Here is a 21,979-nt window from a genome sequence, read left to right on the forward strand (position 1 = left end):
CGGTGATGCCACGGAGTCACCCAGGGCGAATTGCGTAGCCAACCCAACCCCCAACACAAACAATCGGGTCTATAGGTGTACTGTGAGATCAAATCAAATGTATCATACACGCACGACCGCGCGCGCGCGCCATCTTTAGGCTGATGACAAATCGCGTGGCACGACATCGGATACGCGTGCACGAGGAAAACGTGGTGTAGAGAGGGAGTGGGTGGGATCACCGCAGGCGCACAATGCGTTTACACGGCGGGCGCTTTGCGTCAAATCGTGACTGCTGTCTAAACAGAGAGGTCGTAACAGCGCCTGCGACGATGTGTTCGCGAGCGTGCGCAAGGGATATAGTTGATTCAACACTTCTTTGTTCGCGTTACGGGTGTTTTGTTTCACCGAAAACCCGTCTTTTCTCGATCCTTGATCGATTGCGTTGCGTGCATATGTTATTATCTATGCGGAAACATTTTGAACGAACGTTGTCCGCAAACATCCTACAGCGTTTGCGGCAGACAGAGTTAAAACGCGAGTGGCTAGGTCGGTGGCGCCATCTGGTGGTGAATAGCTCAGCTTAACAAAAGAAAAAAACGAGAAAGAATGCGCATCAATCAAGTTTATTCTAAATTAGGTTGTGTGTGTGTGTGTGTGTGTGTGTGTGTGTGTGTGTGTGTGTGTGTGTGTGTGTGTGTGTGTGTGTGTGTGTGTGTGTGTGTGTGTGTGTGTGTGTGTGTGTGTGTGTGTGTGTGTGTGTGTGTGTGTGTGTGTGTGTGTGTGTGTGTGTGTGTGTGTGTGTGTGTGCAAGCATTCTACTTTATTGGTGGCGTAAATCTTCGGCAGCGGTGAAGTCACGAGCGTTGCATCTTGCCATTTGAAATGTCTAGCCATATTTACACAAGTAATGAGTTATGATTGTGAGATCGTGTAGCACTAGACTGGAATAAATAGTACGGCGTTGTACGATTGTCGACACCGTCAGATTAATTATTGGTCGACACTGCCTGCTTGATCAACAGTAGAAAGTGGGAGAAGAGTGACGCTGATCTCTAAGCACGGTTTCTTGCTTTAGTCGCCTCGTGGTGCTCAATTCTCTAAACTATAACTTCTGTTATAGTTTAGACGTTTCAGATGCGGTTATCAGTGTACATACAACATATTTAGGCCCGTATGCTCAAGGACACGCAAATGATGTTCGTATCGTTGAAAACATGAGCCAGTCATCACGCTAGACCGCTTATCACTAGCGTAATGCGTTCGGCCAATATACACATAGATCACTTACGAACGAGAGCATGTTTGAACTTGTCTTCCATGATATAACTGCTTTCCAAGAGCACTTTACTGACGCTATTTCTTATATTTTTATCAAGTGGGTTCTAGCAGTAACTCATGAATCACGGCACATATTCTTTAGCACACTGAATAAATCGAGAATAAAGCATACACAACCTTGATGCGAGCATAACCACATTGACCTTATAACGAATATGACTGCCGGTGATTTTCATTTTGCACCACTCCGTGCTGCTCCGCTGTTAGTCCTTAGCTGAATTGACGCTTTCATAAACTAAACACGCACACTGGCGCAGGGCAGTAGCGTACCTACATGCGTTTCGGTGCACGTGCCAATTCCTGCCAGGAAAAAATAAAATATCAAAAAGAACGACTAGGATAGGAATGCTAAGAAATAAATTTCAGTTCAGTATATTGAAAGTACTTCGGGGGGGGGGGGGGGTACATGTGAGGAGGGAGATACAGAAAGATTGATTGATTTGTGGGGTTTAACGTCCCAAAACCACCACATGATTATGAGAGACGCCGTAGTGGAGGACTTCGGAAATTTTGACCACCTGGGGTTCTTTAACGTGCACCCAAATCTGAGCACACGGGCCTATGACATTTCCGCCTCCATCGGAAATGCAGCCGCCGCAGCCGGGATTTGAACCCGCGACCTTCGGGTCAGCAGCCGAGTACCTTAGCCACTAGACCACCGCGGCGGGGCGGGAGATACAGAAAGAGGTGCCTCGGTGTGAACACTGCAGTGGTACATTGTGTTACAAAACACATCACATATAGACAAAGTCAGGAGCAAAACAGCGAAAAAATGTGCATGAAATGCGTACAAAATAACTTGAAGGGAAGCGTGGGGTGCAATTCAGTAGGACCATTTAAAATTGAAATGCACATTCAGAAAAGCTAGTAAAAAAATAAGGAAGGGCTAAGAGAGTGCCACGGATACAGTCTTTAGGGCTGTAACACCAATAAGTACAACATAGAAAATGTTATGAAACTAAATAAAAAATACATGAAGTGCACTGTAAAAGCGACGAAAATTGAACTGCAGGGATTATATATAATTAAAGGATTTAAATAATAACGAACTGAATGTTTGAACTGAGTGTAAAGTGGGGTTCTAGCTTCCAAAAGCAGTGTGTTTCAAACATTCATTGTAAAGAAGCTTAATGTTTTTTTTTAATTTCGCTTGATTTAGAAGAAGTAAATGAATATAAAGAATATAAGGTATTCGATACTGCTGGGGCTCCTCTGCAACCACTTATCAGAAACGCGCCTCACCACTCCATTCAAGCGTGTAAGTTCAAGGCTCATCACCTGCCGAAGCCGAAAAACAGGCAACAGCCAGAAACAAAGAGACGCGCGTAAGCAAGGCACCGTGGGATGGAAGCCAAAGAATAATAGAGGGGAAGTAGAATAAGGAGGAAGAAGGAGATCGGGCGGAAGGAGGAGCGATCAGAGAGCAATGGCTACAGGACAAGGCGCCTGCGCAGTAAACAGCACCGGCCTGCGAACGTAACGTATACAAGCCGAATTGAGCCGAAGCCAAGTCGCTCGGACAGTGATCACCTGCCTCTGCACTCTCCCCCAATGGCGAGGATGCGTACCGAACTACGGTTACCACCAATACTAATCAGCACGGGCGGAGAAGGAGGCCGCTGCGACTTAAAACGAAAATCTAAATTAAGGAAATCGGCGAGAGGGGACGGCCCTTGAAATGCCTAACAGGCGACCGTGTGTAAACACCGTCGACCGGTGGTGCCTTGGAAGCCAAAACAAAAAATTGAAAATAAAGAAGCGAGAACACCTGCGCGAAAGCACCGCCCTGATTTGCACTGTTGTGTGCAGTGCGACTGAAGTCGGCGCCCGTCTGGAATGAGCGGCTTGTGTCTAGAACGGTCGTGTCGACTTCAAGGTTGGATTAGAAGCGTCGCGAAGCCATTGCGCGGTTTATGCGGCAAGCAGGGTATTCGATCAATTATTCAATCAAAAATATTTTATTTTTACCATTTCATACAAAGGTGAAAAAGGGAGAACTGGAGAAAAAGCCGATAGTTCTTTGGCTTGACAAAGCTCCGGTCCCCCAGGCAGACAGTGGTGAAGTATGTTTCAAAACAATAGAAGAAAGCATGTTACAAAGTATAAAGCATTAAAGCAATAATAACATTTCAACTGAATATAAAATAAACATTGCGATGAAGGAAGAGAAATGCATAAATTAAAAACAACTATACAGCAACTACAAAGTACAACCGATGAACACTTTTTTTATAACACAGAGAATTACTATAACAGCAGCATGCTATCAACAACCGGTGGGATTTTTTTTTTCAAATCTTATGTTAATGAGCCGTGTATTCAGGGTATTCCTTGAATAAATTAGTTATTGTAACATAAGAGGAAGCAAATACTCTTTTCTTCATGTACGTGTATTCTCTTATTACGTTACTAATAAAGCATTCCTATAACAGGGCGTTAGACATTTATGGATTGCAGAATTCCTAACCACGGTCGCCCCTGGTTGTCTACGTGCTCAAGGAAGTCGATAGGCAGCGTATAGAATACGCAATCCGCCTTTTTTTTTATTTTCCTGTGCTGCCCTCTGTTATTTTGGTAGTGTTTGGTAGGGGGTGGGAGAACTGCCATTGTTAGAATGAAGGCCTCCGAGATCAGCAGGCGTTTCGCGACTTTACCGCTAGGGAAAGGCGAATGCGCCGTGGCATCGAGGAAAAGGTGGATGCACCAGCGTATATATTGACGTTAAGCATTTGTCTATAGCGACTGTAGAATGTCTGCGTGCAATCTGTGTTGGCTATGCTTATGCACCCAGTGTCAGGTGGTCCATACTCGGAGCGCTTTGTATACAACGAATAATCCGAGAATCATAGCTGCTGAGTCCATCGAGTGCCGTGTCGCCATTGAATTTCAGTCAGCTGTTTTCTATGAGATTTCCGAGTATATAAGAAAAAAAACGAAGAGAAAGAATATGTCTTAGTTACATCGTAACCAATTATATCAATTATATAAAACAATTATACAAAGTTTAAATCTCCTCCCAAATGGACTATATTATGCCGGGTTTACAACGAAACTCTACCTCATGATTGTGTTATTGTCCCGGTGCGTGAAACGCCAAAATTTTAGCAAAGCAAGCAATCTCTGTTAACGAGCGGCGAGTGTCTGGTAGTTAATGCGTTATGGGCAAGCTTTTGCAGCTTCAGCCCTGTCATAAAAATACGCACTGTAACGTTGCTTTCTCCGCATAACGAAACTTTTTTTTTTTCAATATTAAAACGAGGTAACCGCACGCTGTGTTATATATGGTACGTCTGGTTACGCTTACAAACGCCGGTAACGCGATAAAAAGTGCACATCGTTTCGTTCCTTCTAGCCTTCTCCTTATCTTCTTTTTTTTTTATCTAATATTCTTCGTTCATCAGCAGCGCTGTCGGTAGCCTTTTCGCAGTGATCAACCAAAGTTAATCGCTATAACGTAACGTTGTTTTGACGCCACCCGTTCAAATATTTAAGATTGTCTCTCGACGCTCTGGAGGCCTTGATTGTCTCGTTCTTATTTGTTGATTTTCTTTGAAGTTCTTGCTGCAGCTGATGTGCTTAGTGCAGATTCTGTCATTGTCAACTGTGCTGGTACGAAAACCATGGGGATGCTACTTTAGCCACAAGCCACCCGGCATAGCCTTATTATTATTATTATTATTATTATTATTAGTAGTAGTAGTAGTAGTAGTAGTAGTAGTAGTAGTAGTAGTAGTAGTAGTAGTAGTAGTAGTAGTAGTAGTAGTAGTAGTAACGAATAAATTTACATTTCAAGAAAAAAAGTTAAAGTTCCAAACCAGGGCTGGGCAGTGAATAAACGGCCAGTATTCCTCCCATTTTCGGTGCAAGTCAAACGAAGTAGTATATAAAATATTAAGGCACATAAAACAACAATAAGCTACTGATAAAAACCTCATCGAAGGCTTAGAAGTACAGTCAAAGTGCGGGTATGATAAGCAAGTCGTAAAGGGCGAGTCTTGAGAGCCCGCTATCACTGAGGGATTCGTTTATCAGGGAATGTATTTTGTTAGACCTGGATGTGGCTCTGCGCACTGCGCTCGCACGCAGCAGTGAAATGCAGCTGCAGCGTTGTTCCTGCTTGCGAGGTAATATGCACGTTAATTGCATGACTTTTCGTAATGAGCTTCGCGATAATTACAGTGTCACAACGCCACTCCTATTTCGGCGACTGGCAAGGATGCAGAGTATTAAATAGAATCGTAGGTTGACTCCGTACGTTTGTCCGGAACGTATATAGCCGAAACCGTATTCACAGAAACATCCTAAGCAAAAATTTTTCCCAAGCTAATACTCAAGCCAATTACAATGCAAGACATGTCCTTACCGAATGCGGCTGACCAATGAATGAATGCATTTACGAAAGAGAAGTTTTGTTTGTGAATTCGGCTCCCAAATCTTTTGCTTGCGATCGAAGGCTAAGGAATCGGGCGTATACTTGCTTAATCTTCTAATCTTCTCTCTCTCTCTCCTGTCTCTCTCTATGCATGTTGTAGGTGCCCTAGTCAGATGGTGATTAGTTAGGAATTTCAACCCCACCCCGAGTGGTTTTAATTTTGCATGCGTGCACCCACGCTCGACCATACAAAAAGTATTATTGAACTCCACCCCACCCCACCCCACCCCCACCCCGCACTATCTTTTCTCTCGAAAAAAAAAAATGCTAGCTAAGTTACTGCGTGTTTTGCTGGCATCTTAACTCTTCTTTCTTTGAATCTGGGAACTTTAAGCTCGTTTTTGATTACATCGCTAATTTACACGTCCACTGGTTCAAAAGCCACGAATCACATAATCCCCGCTAAGGCAGAAAAGGAAGTGACTCCTGACACTCAAGTCCAGCGCGAAACGTGCGGCTTCCACGGCCGTAAAAATCGGCACGCCCAACTTCCGCTCCGGTGCACGCAACTGAGCCAGTCGTTCCGCGCTCGGGTCGGCCCGCCAGCTCGGGCGCCCTTGACTCGGAGGAAACCGCTGTGCCCGCGAGCTGGGCAGCTGCGCGCAGGTGACCGGGAAGAATGAGAATTCATTTGCCGTCGTCTCGGCTCACGAAACAAGGCAGCACGTTGCCTCGTGCCCTACACTTGGACCGAGAGAGGAGATATATGTGCGATGCACATGCCGCCTCCGTGACGCGGCCTGCGTGCTGCATGCAGTATCTCAACTGTAATGGCGGCACGCGAGAAAAGATGCTCGCGAGGGCTAATGTGATGGCCACGTTGCGTGAATGCTTGGGGAGGAAACGGCTTCCAGATAGGGCGGAGGGGATGCCTCCCTTTCCCCCAACGGGACGTCCCGTAAAGCAAAGTAACGGCCCCCTTCCCCCGTCCTTCCTCCCACCATTCCGCCTGTACAGTGCAGCAGTAGTACGGCGTGTTAAGATCGCGGTCTGTTAAAGCTTCCCCGCTCGCGTGCGCCACGAGTAGCTGTTTTTCTGCCTCATTGCAGAGGCGCTCTCGCTTTTCTTGTAGAGTATTTTTTTTTCAAGATCTTCTTTTGGTAAGCTGTGCACTTCGTCGCCGCTGGTCAAAACAAGCCACCACCTGCCTGAGTTGCGAGATCGTTTGGAGCTTTTCCAATTCTTCCTTCTTTTTTTTTTTTTTTGTCGTTCTATATGTGTATATGTGTATATAGGGCGTGTTCCAGCTGCCCCTGGAGAAAAGTGCCAAAAGAATAAAAACGGATCGTTTGTATCGCAGAACCTACTGTAGATCATCGTGATTTCGCCACTCTTTACAGCCGCGTTGTCTGGCGTGGTCGTTACTTCCTTTCTTTGTTACTTTACTGTTCGCTCTTTTTTTAGATTTTTGCATCACCTCACAGCTGCTTGGCTGAGTGTTCAGAAATTTTTGCGTACAGCATTAAAGGACATCACGTCATTGAAAGCTACCTACGAAACACGTTCCGAGACATTCTCTTTTCTAATTTCGTTTAAAGTGCCGTAAATACCGCAACATTTGTACAACGCACGGCATTGTGGGACTTGCTAAATCTTCACATATTCTGTTCGTGCCCGAAATGCATTTGCACAGTGCGAAATATGGCTCTGTATGTCATTTTTTACAGCGGAATTGTGTAATAATGAGGCGATCAATATGATTTAATTGTCGTAGCTTAATACAAGTAATGTTACTACCAGGTGGTGGGCAATGGAGGCGGAAATGCTTTAGGCCCTTGTGCTCAGATTTCGGTGCACGTTAAAGAACCCCAGTTGGTCGAAATTTCCAGAGTCCTCCACTACGGCGTCTCTCATATTCATATAGTGGTTTTGGGACGTTCAACTTCGCTTATCAATCAATCAGTTGGTGAGCAAAGCGTCCGTCTGCTCGTGTTTGAAGCTTCCTTTTTCTTCCTTTTACTTTAAATTTTATCATTATCATTATTTTTATTTTTGCAGAGCGCGCTGTGCACTTTCTTCGTGCATAAAAAAGGTGGATTGCAGAAGAAAACAAAAGCTAAACTTTTCGTTTCATAATTTTTCCGCACAGAAAACGACGCTGGTTCAAACGTGAGCGTCTCGTAGTTAACAGCTCAGTCAAATTCACTGTAATATGTCACATCTGTTCATATTATTATTATTATTATTATTATTATTATTATTATTATTATTATTATTATTATTATTATTATTATTATTGTCGTCGTCGTCGTCGTCCTCGTTGTTGTTGTTGTTGTTGTTGTTGTTGTTGTTGTTGTTGTTGTTGTTGTTGTTGTTGTTGTTGTTGTTGTTGTTGTTGTTGTTGCAAATACTACTGCTGTTTTGTTGTTGCTCTTACTGCACACAATTAAAGCATCATTACTATGAAAAAAGTTTATTGGACAGCTGAACGCCTGTATCATGTTACACGTACTTCGATAACCCGACTCACATTCATACTCCTTTAGTCAGCAGCGTACTTATCTTTTACTTTTTTTAAATCATTTTGGAAGAGGCAGACGAAAAGCCAAAGAACACTCGAACTTCCGGAACTTTTTCTCTGACAACACAGTTTACCATTCATCCTCCTCGCGCTTGCAAGCCGCCAAGAAATGAGTCACCGTCGACGATTTCGATCTTCGCGAGAGCGCATATACGCCCAGGAGAGTGCACAGGCCGAGGTGCTTCAGATATTCGGTGGCGTCACTAGCAATCATATCCTTGTTCCGATTTCGTTCTCCGTGTACATACACTCTCATCGGTGGAGCCGCACACCGCGTTGACTTGTGCGCCTGCATACGCGGGAATCTGCTGATGCACAACCCGGCTCGAGGTGTAAATCGCACACGTAAGCGGAGAAAACTTCCTCCGTGAAAGACGTATAGACAACTGCACTCGCCAGCGAGAAACGAGACAGCCTGGAGACGCGTACACGTGTAAACACGTGTACCGCGGATATCTAACGCAGACCGACACGCACGGCGCGGCGAGCCACTTGATGCACGACTTCGCGAAAACTCCCGAGACATGCAGCGCTGAACAAATGGGGTGGTGTGTATTGCGACCGCGATGGCGGGGTCTCGCGAGACCCGCATGCATGCATCGTGTGGAACCGGAGTACACGGTATGAAGGCCCTCCTCTCAGCGGCAGCCTGCATGCGGTACCGACAACGAGCAGGCATTCCCGAGACCTTCAATCCCGGGTTTCACTCGAAAGTTTCCCTTTATTTTTTATTTTCTTTACGGCGACAATATATTGATGACGTGCTCCGAATGCCTTGATCTGCGTACAGACGAATGTGTTTGCGCGAGCATGCGTGTGTTCGGGATTCCGGCCTTGCACGATTCTCGAAAGTGACGCGTAGCGGTGTCATCCTGAGCAGGATGAGAGGAGGTGTTGTTACGGAAATGCGGGGACGGGGCGCATCGCTATTTCGTGGAAACCGTCGTTTGTGTTGTACATTCCTGTGCCCGTGTGTATATGTAATACGCGTTGTAGTATGCATCGCTGAGCGCCGAAAACAGGCGAACGTGCGAGTGTGTGGGCGTATATAAACAACGCGTCACGTTTGGGCGTTTGTTTTTGTGAATATCTCCAGGACCGTGCTTGGGTCGCCTTCTTCCCATGCACGGATCGCGCACGCAGCACCGTTTTCTGCGACGTACGTTGTTTATACTTGGCTTGAGAGACGAAATCGCGCGCCGGATATTTACTCGCGCGGTTATTGCGTGTTGGTGTGTTCACGATATAAAACGCTGAGTGTCTATAAACGTTTCGGTGGCATTTCCATTGCGCTTCGCGGAATGCTCCGGCCCGTGGATAGGCGTCGGTCACGTACTTGGAAAAACAGCAGCACGTGATCGAGCCACTTCGCTGTGTGCACGGTGATATCCGAATCGTGCGAACGTCGCAAGTTTCAAAACATCGCGCACAACAATCACCAAATCGCACACCTACCGAGAGCTCCGCTTTTTATTATTAATAATTTTGCTCCCTCTCTTTCTTTCTCTGTTCCTGTAACACACAGTGCTGCTTTTTTTTTGGGGGGGGGGGGGGTCTTCAATGTTGCTGTTACAGCTGGCAACAGCAGCTCTACGGTAATCGAACGCCGAGCAAATTCATTATTTTTTTATTTGTTTGACATATAACCTGTTGGCGCAAAAGTAACGCGCCGGCTATTTAGCTTTTGAGTTAATATTGAGCGTACATCTAAAGAAAGGAAGAAGACAAAAAGCAGTACATGGAAAATAAGTGTTCCATTAATCTAATTCAGCTTTCATTCGCGTTTGTGGATGGAAAGAATTCAAACACGCCGAATATTTTTCTGAAGAAGTGCTTTTACTGTAGCTTTAGAGTCACTTATTTTTCTCTGATGTCATAGCCTGCCTTTGATTTTTCTGGACCGGTAGTCGCAAAAGACAGTTACGCTTGCATCGCTCGTAAGGGAATAGAGAGAGCTAGAAGAAAGATAAAAAATAAAGGTGGAGACGTTGATTGATATGATTGATATGATTTATATGTGGGGTTTAACGTCCCAAAACCACCATATGATTATGAGAGACGCTGTAGTGGAGGGCTCCGGAGATTTCGACCACCTGGGGTTCTTTAACGTGCACCCAAATCTGAGCACACGGGCATACAACATTTTCGCCTCCATCGGAAATGCAGCCGCCGCAGCTGGCATTCGAACCCGCGACCTGCGGGTCAGCAGCCGAGTACCTTAGCCACTAGACAATCACGGCGAGGCAAGGTAGAGACGTTAACCAGGACTCAGCTGCAGGTAGGCTACCTTGCACGGGGGAGAGGGAGAGAAAATTTCAGCGAACCCTCCGCTTGGCATGTCATTGGAAAAGCCAGCTGACCAACGACTAGGATCACTTGCGAAATGTAGCTTCGTGAGTTCGGCCCAACGTGTGCGAAATACCATGCAGCATATCCCGACTTGAAATCAATTGTGCTGCCTTGCCGTTTTTCTTTTGTTGATATCTGTTTCCATTGCTCATGACATAAGCGCGCTTATCTCTTTTCGTTGCAGGTCATTTCTTGTAGCCACTGCCTGATCATTTATTGTACGATTTGTAGCAAGACATGGTATGGTTTTCTAGAAAATTAGCATTTGTTTCCATTCCCGCAACAGCCCTATAAGGAATTCACAGCATGAAATAAACAATTTAACAAACAAACGAGGGAACAACATTTTCTTCTTTTGTTTACTGCACCGCTGCATCACCTATGGGATGATGTTCAGCGTTTGTACTTTGGCATAAATGTATTTTGTACATAGACACGCTTATGTAGATCAAGAAATCCTTTGTTTGCAAATATTCCTTGCATTTACCGTACGTGCATGCATATTTGCATATCGAATAACATGTGCGAAGATGTAAATCCTCATCTTTAGGTATGCCTTTACTTATTCTTTTCCCCTCAATTTTTGTCTTTGCAGGTAAGTCGACCTGGTGTAACTGGAATCGGCGCCGTGGCGTTCGGTGGCTGCGTTGTCAACAGAACCACTAAATCATCTCAGGTATCAATTGCGCCTGTGAGTGTGCATGCATCGGTACAATTGCTCTAAGAAAAAAAAAAGAAAACTTCGAAACTCATGGCACGCTGTTGCTCGCCGAGCATGTTGTCACGGAATCGATTTTTACGCGGAAATGACAACACACCGATCATGTCAACGTTCGCGTAATATACCGTGCACGTCTTGTAAGATAGCGAGGACCACCAGCAACGCCGTCTCAACTTATTCGGAGCTTTCACAGCGGCAACTCGTCATATTTCAATGTGCCTTATTTATAAGTCGTCAGGCGCCACGACTTACCTGTGTATCGCATCTTGTGGCCTCGCAGAACAATAACGGGAATGCCATTCCAGGACAGAAAACATCCTGAGTATCTATAGTCATTTCAGAGAGACCTTTACAGGCGTTTTCAGGTGTACTTGTCTGAGTTTGGCCTATAGTTAGTTTGTTATCAAGATTTTGATTATTTCATCGTATATTGAGTTATTTTCATGCCATCTGCCATCTTTATCTAAAGAAGTGTGTCTTTTGTACGTGTAAAGGGTCTGACGTCACCAGCTTTCATTAAACGTTCCCTATCTCTCTTTTAGAACATGAATCAACAAACGGAATATTTCTACCCCTCCCCCCTCGTCTATCGAGGTCACGAAACCAGCCTTTCAAACAAACTTGCACCGATATGTTGACGATTCATTTACGTTTTTTTTTTTTTTCCCCGCTTTGCGAAGAGGCTCTTTTTACTGGTTGCGTGTACATTCATATTGGCTTCCGGGGCCCCGTATACGCGCCACGCGAACGAAACGGGAAATGTTTCGTGTCGTGGTGGATAACCGCGGGAATTCGCGTCCGGTACGCATTGGAACGCACGCGACCTCTGCCGGTGTTTACACGTGAAAAAAAGTTTCTGTAGCGTGAGCAAGCGAGATTGCTTTTTGAAACCAGAACAATCGGGGGAGACTGTCGGCGATCAACAAACCAACGCGGCGCTCCGCAGACGGGTCACGCAGCAGCGATAAATCGTATAAAAGCTTCCGCTTGCTGCAGATGATGTCGTGTGGTTGGCGACATTCCTGGCCCATCTCAGCGCCACAAAAAGGACGCGCTTAATGCTCGAGCAACGCAGAGCATCCTTATATGTACACACTGTAGATTACAAATGCATAGTTGACGCGTTGCAGCAACTTTAAGGTATGAGTCTCACTTTAATTAGTCAATGGTATTAATAACGCTGTGGATGCGGAATCTCGATTTCAAGTGTTGTAAACTTTTTCAGCCACAGCGTGTCAGCCTCGGCTTGTATACAGTCGCACTCAATGTCACTTGCAACACGGGAGCACGTGGTCTTACGAGTTTAACGGTTGTTCATGACTTCGACTTGTTTTTATTTCGATTACTAAATATTGTTTTCTTAATTTGGAATCATACCCGAATAAGAGAAACGCGCTTGGTAGTGGAAATGAGGGTGGAAGCCATGCGCAATCATGGAACTCATCAAGGCCACGCGCTCCGTGTTGCAAGTAATATCGAGCACGACTGTACACGCAGAGACTGCTGAAGCTGAGCTGGAATGCAAGGAGGTTAACCACAGGCATAGGTCTGGTTGTTAACCTTACTCGGGAAGAAGAGAGAAAGGGGGACAGAGAAAGTGTTTGTGGAAAGGAACACGTGCTCCACCAGTTTTCTGTTCGTCTCTGCGTTTCGTTTGTTATTGCGTTAATTTGTCCACACGACATCAATACACACTACACAAAATTGCGAAACTATGTTTTCTCCATGAAGGGCCAGGAAGAACATATATGCCTCTGACCGTATATTTGTTGCTGCAAGTCGGGTGGCCTGAGGTGCTGAAGCCCCCAACGCATTTAAAAGAACAAAGTGAATGAAGGAAAGAGCATGATCAACGTGCATGCAGTTCTGGGAGGCACTATATGGCTAACTGTGTTGTACGTCCTCTGCCCGAGTCTATGCTTGTTTATATTTGTTTTAGCGTAGGCAAACAAGCACAAATACTGGATACGCGTTGCCCCATTGCTGTAGCTCAGTGGAGTGGACATGGCGTGCGTGCCATGTGCTCCCGTGTGCTTGCCGGCCATGGTGCCCACGTTTCCGTGGAAGTACATTGCAAGAACGCTCGTGCATTGCAGGATCACTTGAGCGTTGCAATTACAAAATCACCAGCTCGTATATGTGCATCCGTGCACCTCCGCTTACGAAACCACTCATATTGCAAACTGCCTGCAGCCACGAGACCCGTAATTTATAACTAAACAATGCCGTGCCTCTTTCGGATGCATGCCTCTGGCGACGTGTATAGTTATGCGAAGATAACGTCGTCAGTGACACGGCCACCGGCGCAGCCAGAATATTCAACCAAGCGCCATACCGTGGTATCTTCTTGTCCGAAGCTGTCCGCAGGGGCCGACCACATCATGAAATGATGGCATCGTGGGCAACGAGAGCGCAAGACAGCAGCTATACTCATCTAAAGGCACGCGCACGTCAGCCTGTCGCGCACCCACGCACAGCCCTTGATGAAATGAATGAAAAAAAAAAACTGCAACCGCGTGGTTCGAGCAAGAGCTTCCAATGTCAATCGTGAAAACGGATCTTAAACACAGGTCCCTCCTTTGTCGTACCGAAGCAGCAGACCAGAGGGGCCTCGCAATGAGGGAAATCACCGTGCTCGGAAATCCGCCTTCCTCGTGGTACAACAGCGCATGCGCGTTTCCTCTGGCGGGAAAGTTACGAAATGCTGTGGTGTGGTTTTCGTGCACCTTTCGATCTCGGAGGCCTTTGTTCTGTCGAGCCCGGTCGCCTCGGATCACCCTGCAAAGCTCCGCCCTACTACCAAAACGGCAGAGGGCAGTGCATAAAGACGAAAAAAAAGCGAAATCAAAGAAAAGGAAATTGGTGTGTGTAGTGGGCTGTGGAGGACGAAGATTCAATAAGAGGATCCGAGAAAAGCGAGCAGTCGCGGGCAGGGGAGGAGTGACGCCGAAGCTACCATATCACAGCTGCCGTCAAACTGCAGCGCGATGCGCGCACGGTGTCGTGAAAAGAACAAGAGGGCGTGCGTATAAACGGGCAGCCGCACAGACCGCAACGGGAAGAAGAGTGACGAGCAGCCGTGGCCGCCCACCGTACCACCATCACCGGGAGAGACAAGAGGGCAGCAGCGAGGACAAGACAAAGAACAAGACTGCGGTGATTTGCGGCCGCCTCCTCCTCATCCACCGTGTAGCGTGTAACGTGTGTCGAGAGAGACAAAGAAATTGGAGGCCTCGGACGGCAACAACCCGGTCTTTATCGTTTCGACCGCGCTCGCTCTGCGCGGCCGAGTCAACTCGTCGCTGCTTGCGTCTATCCGTTTGTTTGTGTAAGCCCCCCGCGACTGCAGGCGAGTGGACGGAACCTTAGTACGCCATGGTTGCTCGCTTTTGTTCTTCCGGACCGACGAGCTGGCAACCAGTCGGTTTATTATTCCTTGTCGGCTTTATACACCAGCGTGTGTGGCCATACAGCGGGCAGTGACTGTATACGCACTGCGATTGTGTCCTCATTTGCATACACTAACGAACAGCCTCTTCACTGACACCATTATACCGCGGAGAAAGTTGCATCCGCTGCGCTACACGAAAAGGCGAGCGCTGCCGGAAAAGAGTTCCGAGAGGGCCATCCGGCGCTTTCTGTCATGTGGACCGCCATTCATACTGGGTGCGAAAATGAAGTATAGTGAAACGTCTGTCCACCTTAATTCTTGTCTATGAAAGCCGGGTCAACAACGACCACAGTCTATGGTGCTTAATTATAAGCAGGCGGTAATACTAACATTAGTAATAATAAGCAAATATAGATAAGATGGGTTACCAACCACCTATATAATTTATGACCCTATGCAGACCCGTATGCAAAAAAAAAAAAGAGCGGGAGTTTTTCGAGGGGTTTACCTTAGTGGTGGACACGACCTGATAAATCCAACCCACATGATGAAACCGTGGATGACATTAATTTTCGTATTTAACGGTAGTGCATTTATGCCAAAGGGCAGTCTTTCAAGTCTTCCAAATAAAGAAAACACCATGGTGTAGTAACTACGACGGAAATTTACGTCACAATTAGTGTCCTACAGTTAAAGACAACAATCCAACTTTTCCATAATGCCACAGCGCATGCGCCCTGCACCATCTTAGCGGAGAAGTCGTGTTACAACTCCTGGTCTCGGAGGCATTCGTTCTATAGCAATGCCAGCTCTTCTAGCCCCTACTAAACCCTACCAAAACGCCAGAAGGCAGCACAAGAAAATGGATTCATCTCTCCTACACTCGCCTTTGCCTATCAGTCTGTTGGTTTCACTTAGTCGTGTCTCACTGATTGCGGTACACAGGTACACGCGCGTGAACTTCTGTTGTGTGTAGAGAGAGAGAGCATAAAATGAAGGAAAGGCAGGGAGGTTAACCATAAATTGGAGCATCCGGTTTGCTACCCTGCACTAAGCGAGGGGAGGATGGGGAATAAAAATGGAATAAAAATAAATCCCTGCCTAGGCTTGCATGCGAGGCAGTTTTAGATGCTCGTGTTTGGAGCACGGGTTATGATATATAAACTTTCGGGTGTAGTACCTGTCCCCACTCAGTGCAGTATGTACATATGATCATCATGCCTCCCTCTTTCTTTTCAATTGTGTTTTTTCCTTACCCCGAAAAAAGTAGCTGCGCCAGAAGCACCGCGTCATTACATTTTATCTTCTTCCTTCCTGTTTATTCGTCTAATTCAATATCCACACAAGGGGCGACTGCATGCTTAGTAACATCACACGTAGCACAAATATTTGCATTTTTGTGTTCAGCGACAATTTTCGTTCGTCTGTCGTGTGGCGTCTCGTAAAAAAAATAAAAAAACAATGATCAACCTAGCGATATCTTGTCGTTCACCTGCGCTGTGCAACTCGGAGTATGCGCGCCGTCTTCACTGCAACATCGCTATACTGTGTGTGCCTCGATTGCGACAGTAAGGGTAGTGACACACGAGTTTCCGATGCAATCGCGAGGAAAGTATTTCGCGCATGCAAAGCATGCAGCCATCTTAATCGTAACCTCGCGCTAATGCGCGCTGCGACGGTCCTTTGAAATCGCGTGGCGCGCGCCTGCAGAACAGTCGGATAAATGTTAGTCCGCGCGAACACAGCGGCTTCAATTAGCCGTCCAATTATCTCACGCTTTGTCCTCGTCGACCAATTGGCGCCACTGCTCGGGTTGCGTTCGCGGAAGTGCAGATAAGGGACGGGTAGGCATTCAATTGTACCGCAGTTCCCTTATCTGCAGCGCCCGCTTTCGTGCACTGACTTGCACATCTGGTTCGTTTAATGAAGAGCGCCTTTTTTTTTTTTTCCCCTGGCAAGCCAGAATGTAGCAGTTGAGTGCATGCATCCGAATCGGAAACGATAGAGTTGGTCGCTATCGCCCTCGTGTTGCGACTTCAGTGACTGCGTGAAAAGACGATGCGTCTGCTCATTTGTGTCGCGATGTAGTCCGATTGTCTCTGCTTAGTTTCTCGACTTTACAACATTGCCACAAAGCTATCAAAGCAAAATTTTGTCCACTATCATTACCACAGCAATTCTATTGGTTCGCTTTAGAGCATTGTCATTGAGTTATTTTTTGTGTTTCTTTTTATCGAGACCTTTTTTTCCCACTGCCTTGCGCGGGCTTGTAAGGTATATATTCGGTCAAATTATGATGGTGGAATGATCTATCTATCTATCTATCTATCTATCTATCTATCTATCTATCTATCTATCTATCTATCTATCTATCTATCTAAGTGCCTGTCTACTGTGCTCTCCCTTTATATGCACTTCTTATACCTGTCGCACTCACCCTTCACCCTATAGGGACGCCGTGGCTAATCTACGCGGCGGAACATCGGGATAGATGCCCAGGCCCTCATAGAGGAGCCAAGGTGACGATTAAGCGACCGCGGCCTCTACTGGGAGTTTGGGGCGTTACCGGGAACATTCAGTACGGGAAGAAAGCGCCACCGACGTAGTAGTTAGTGCACAGTGTGCGGGTGTGTAGGTAGGTGCGTGCATTTGGGCGCACGCGCCTATAATGGTCCGCACGGGGCTCTTCGGATCGCTGTTCCGTTGACGCCCCGGCCGGTGCCCTCGACATTCACCCCCGCACCTTGACCACGATGCTGCCGTTCCAAGGTAGCTGCTCCCTAACCCTCCACCCTTGAAGAAACAAAGATAATGAGACAGTGGGGTGGAAAGAGAAAAGAAGGGTCTGCAACCTCCGAGAAAGGCGAGAACTTGGCTATACGCGGCTCGACGTGTATCCACCGGACAAAAAGAACGCTATAGCGCACGGCGCCAGCCAGCAGACACGTGTTCGTTGTTCCACGTGACCCCGCCCCGCGTTGGCGGCCACACCCCGACCAGACACGCGGGTCCGGAGAAGCCCGAGCGCATCGAGGACCGCGAAAACAAACGCCATGGCACGCACTCCGCGTTGCGTCTGTACGGGCGAGCGCAAGTCGGGTGGAAGAGCACCGCGCCGACCTGCCCTCTCTCGTCTTCTCCTCTCTCTCTTTCCACTTCTCTTTCAGCTGTAAACGTACCTGCATGATGCACGCCTGTGTGTGCGTACGACGCCGCTGGATCGGAGCACCAGGCGGGTTCCCCTCACACAGCGCGGCGCATCCGTCTCCAAATTATAGACATAACGCCGTTCTTCTTCTGCACCACTCCTCCCGCACCTACTTTTTCTTGTTGTGAATCTTTGGACGCTTTTGCTTAGCCACCGCTGGCTCGCCTCGACTTGGCTTTGGCTGGCTGCCCGATCGCCGTCGACGCACTGTGTTCCGCTCTCGAAACGGGAGTTAGCGGAGACAAAGAAGTATCAAAAAAGGAAGGAAAGAAGAGTATGAAGACGACGGCGATATGCGACGGGAGGGGCTTGACTTTTCCGGTGACCCGGGCGCAGTGCTGCCTGCTATATATATGCCTGCCGTCCTCTGGCGCGCACCGAATTATGGCTGAAAAGCGCCGCACCATAGCATGTCTGTACTAAAATAAGCAGAGTGAAGGAGAAATACGAAGAAATGGATGGTATACGCAGCTAGGCTTAATAACGGCTTCAGGAAATATGCGAGAAAACGGACCGAAAGGGAGAAGGTTTTCAGAAGGGGGAGGGCTGTATGGCGGGGGAACACGCGAGCCTTCGAAGCTCAATCATCTTTCGTTTTCCCGAGAGGTGAAAAGGATGTGAAATTTTTATTCGCTGATGTTCTAGCGCTTGCCTCCGTTATATTTCTTTATTATTATTCTTACTTTTTTTTTACTTTCGCCGAATACCGACGAAGCTGAGTCGACGTTGGCAGAAAGTTAGCGAAGAACAATGCGTACAGAACACGCGCAGATCCCTTCATCGGCTTTGATTAAAAGTTACTCATCGTATTCAGCGCGCCCTTGCCGTCACCGAGGGTACGGAACTCGGCTCGGAATATTGAAACATCGGATAAACGAATCGGCATGTAAGTTTGCTTACGCGTGCTAAATGTCAAAAAAGCCATAAAACTTTTGAAGGCTCTACTCGCGGCCCCTATCGTTTAACTTCCTTTCGTTGTTATTGCTCCACTGATTCAACCGCTTTGGTTAAGCACTTTCGTTAGTGAATCGCTAATGTGGTAGCGACGAATTGTAATGGCGCTCCAGTGTTAATCCTGAATGTTGCCCTCTGACAGCCGTTACTAGCTGTGAGCTTACATGCATTCAAAGTGGATTTGGCGTCGGAAATAATAGGCACTTCGCCTGATGTATAGTGTCAATCTCCCTTAAATATATCGTTGCGGATTGAAGTATGATGTGCCCTTTAACTGAAACCTCGCCTTGCTGAAAAATAACATTGTTTAGCCCATTAAAGGACGACACCCGTGTAAACATGATAGAAACAAAGGAAAAAAATGAGAGTTTAGCATCAGTAAATAGAAAGTAAACATACATTCACTTGGGCTTATTCATATTCCTTGGTTCCTTTTCGTGTCGCGTTATAAGACGAAAAGTTTTGTGTTAGCGTTCACAGAATGTTACGAACTCGTTCTCATCCCCTGTTTGCGTGGTACATGCGTTTGGTGAATTTTGTATGTTAGCTATCTTGGATTTATTTATTTATTTATTTATTTATTTATTTATTTATTTATTTATTCATTCATTTACTTATTTATTCATTTAAGTTCCTGCTCAGGATGCGCACTATTCCTTCTAATCACTCCTTTATCAACCGCTTTCTCTTGTAGTTTCCGCTCACTAACTTAGATAGGTGATTTTTGTGTTCCATTCTGGATACGTATACACTGTGCTACGAGACAGCGCCGCCTGTCTCACACGTTCGGATTAAAGATCAACGTCCCTACATTCACCAACACCCTGCAGTTGCTTTCGGCATCTCAATGTATACGAGTCCCGTCGGCTGTGCTCCGGCGCAGCATTCTAAAGCACGGTTCAAAACGCAGCAACCTTCAAAAACGAAATTCCGGCCAACAACACGACGGGGTCGGTGCCATTGTTTCAGCGTCGCGACGCCACACCGAGTCGTCCCTATAACGGCCAGTGGGCACGCGAACACACACAGCACGCTCGAGTTTTAAGACTCTAAAAACCCCGCATGTTTGTCCCTAGCAATGCACAAGAAATAAAGAAAAGGAACGGCTGAGCTACGAGGTTATCGCGGGGCATACTTCAAGCGCGCACGCTGCTGCCTGCCGAACTTCCGGTTATAACACGTTCGACGCGCAGAGCGCGTGCTTCCGAAAATGGCAAGCCGAAGTGTATCGCGATGGACTTTTTCCAAGTGAGCATACGGAGTTTCTAGCACTGCAGCTGAGCAGCGTACAGAGTAAAGTGTAGAAACGGGGGGGGGGGGGGGGGTATTCTAATTACACATTGTACACCCTTCTTTTGTTCGTTTGTCTGTTCCAACTATCTTCTGGAGTCGCTCCCTTTCGCTTGTTTTTCCCGAAAAGTCTGCGAGGTCCGGCGCTTGGCGCCAAGCCTGCAATTAGACCGCACAAGCTTCGGACATAACATGCGTCCGTTCACTCACACTCAGGAGGGAGACGATGCCGCTTGCTTAGCGAGGTTTTAAGCGCGAGGGGAGAAAATTGGGGGAGGAGTCGGAGCCGTCGGCGGCTCCTCCGAGGCGAGCAGGTAAAATGGAGATACATACGCGTACGCCAACGGAGGGAGGGAGAAGGAAAAATGGACTCCAAGAACAAAAAAAAAAAAGGAGAGAAAATTTCGAGGTGATCACACAAACAAAGCGACGGAGAAAATTAGCCAAAAGAAAGAGAAAGCAAAGAAAACGCCGAGACTGTGTACGGAGAGCAACGTGGGCATCGGGTTTCGCGGTATGCTCAATTATCACGCGTATATACGCACTGCCGCCGCTAAACCGTCAATTAGCGAAGGGAAGATTAATTAGCCGGCATAATCGGTACCGAGTGAAAACACGGTCGCCGGTGGAGCTCGTCTCATCTGCGTTTTTTTTTTTTTTTTTTGTTTTTTTCCGGGAATATGGATACTCGCGCTCATGGACGGTGGCGCACCCCTTAATCGCGAGTACGATATAGCACCAGTCGCCTATACCCCTGTAATATGTAAACAGATACAAACGAACACACACACACACACACACACACACACACACACACACACACACACACACACACACTGTCTGTCGCATCTCGTTCGTATCACGTCCGGGGCTCTATAGAGTTATGCCACGCCTACTGTGTTTTCACTCGTGGGCAGAGCTGGACGGATCCCTGGCGCCCCGCCCTTTCTGCAATGTTCTTCCTGCGCGCGCGTATACATGGGGTACGTCCCGAAAGGTGTTGGCTGCGGGGTTCGGGTTTTACGGTAAACGAGAAATTTTCTGCGACGCTATTGTAATTATCCAGAGTTTTACGTTCCAGATCGATGTGTATACGAGGCAAGCAGTGTGTAGAAGTCTATACTGATAGGGTTCTTCAACAGACATTGATACCGTACGTACACGAATTTCCGCCTCCGTACGAATGCGACTCCAGTCGACGGAATCGAACCCGCCACTTTTGAGTCAGCAGTCCAGCATGTACCGTAACCCCTATGCCGCTGAGGCGGCCAATTTCTTCAGTGCTAAAAGCATGCGCAAAGTTACTCATATAGTGTCATGCTTCGAGTTGTCTGCTGCCGTCGTTGTTTCACTTCATTCTTGCTGCCCTTCTCCCTCCCCCCCTCTTTTTTTTTTTCTTTAGCAGGCTAGGCGCGTTGGCCACCTTCAACATAGGACAGCCTGACGAGAAGAACTTCCAATTACACACCGTTCTCTCACGACGCAATTATCGCTGCACTGTAAGCATGCTCCGAAGACTGCGTCGCGATGTTCACCGACACGATTATGAAGGCGAACATCGTCAGTGGTAATGGCGAATGTGCTTTCGACAAAGTTCGCTCCCGCTAACGAGTGATCGAAACCGTACAACTCGTTCCGCTGTAGTTGCGTGCACCGCAGAAGGTATACACTGTTTCCCCAACTAGTATTTCCAAACTCAACGCTGTTTTCGTATACGTTCACGGAGCGTGTCCGCCTCTGTGGCGCAATGGTTGCGGTGTTTGGCTGCTGCCCGAAGGTCGTGGATTCGATCC

At 47.0% G+C, this 21,979-nt stretch overlaps 1 protein-coding gene across 2 annotated transcripts in view; it reads left to right on the forward strand.

Annotated features, from left to right (window-relative positions):
* LOC119169689 (uncharacterized) overlaps positions 1–21,979 on the forward strand; it is a 489,699-nt gene that overhangs the window by 265,318 nt on the left and 202,402 nt on the right. The gene's annotated exons all lie outside the window — the stretch shown is intronic.

Source organism: Rhipicephalus microplus, chromosome 2 (assembly GCF_043290135.1).
Source record: "Rhipicephalus microplus isolate Deutch F79 chromosome 2, USDA_Rmic, whole genome shotgun sequence".
NCBI lineage: Eukaryota > Metazoa > Arthropoda > Arachnida > Ixodida > Ixodidae > Rhipicephalus > Rhipicephalus microplus.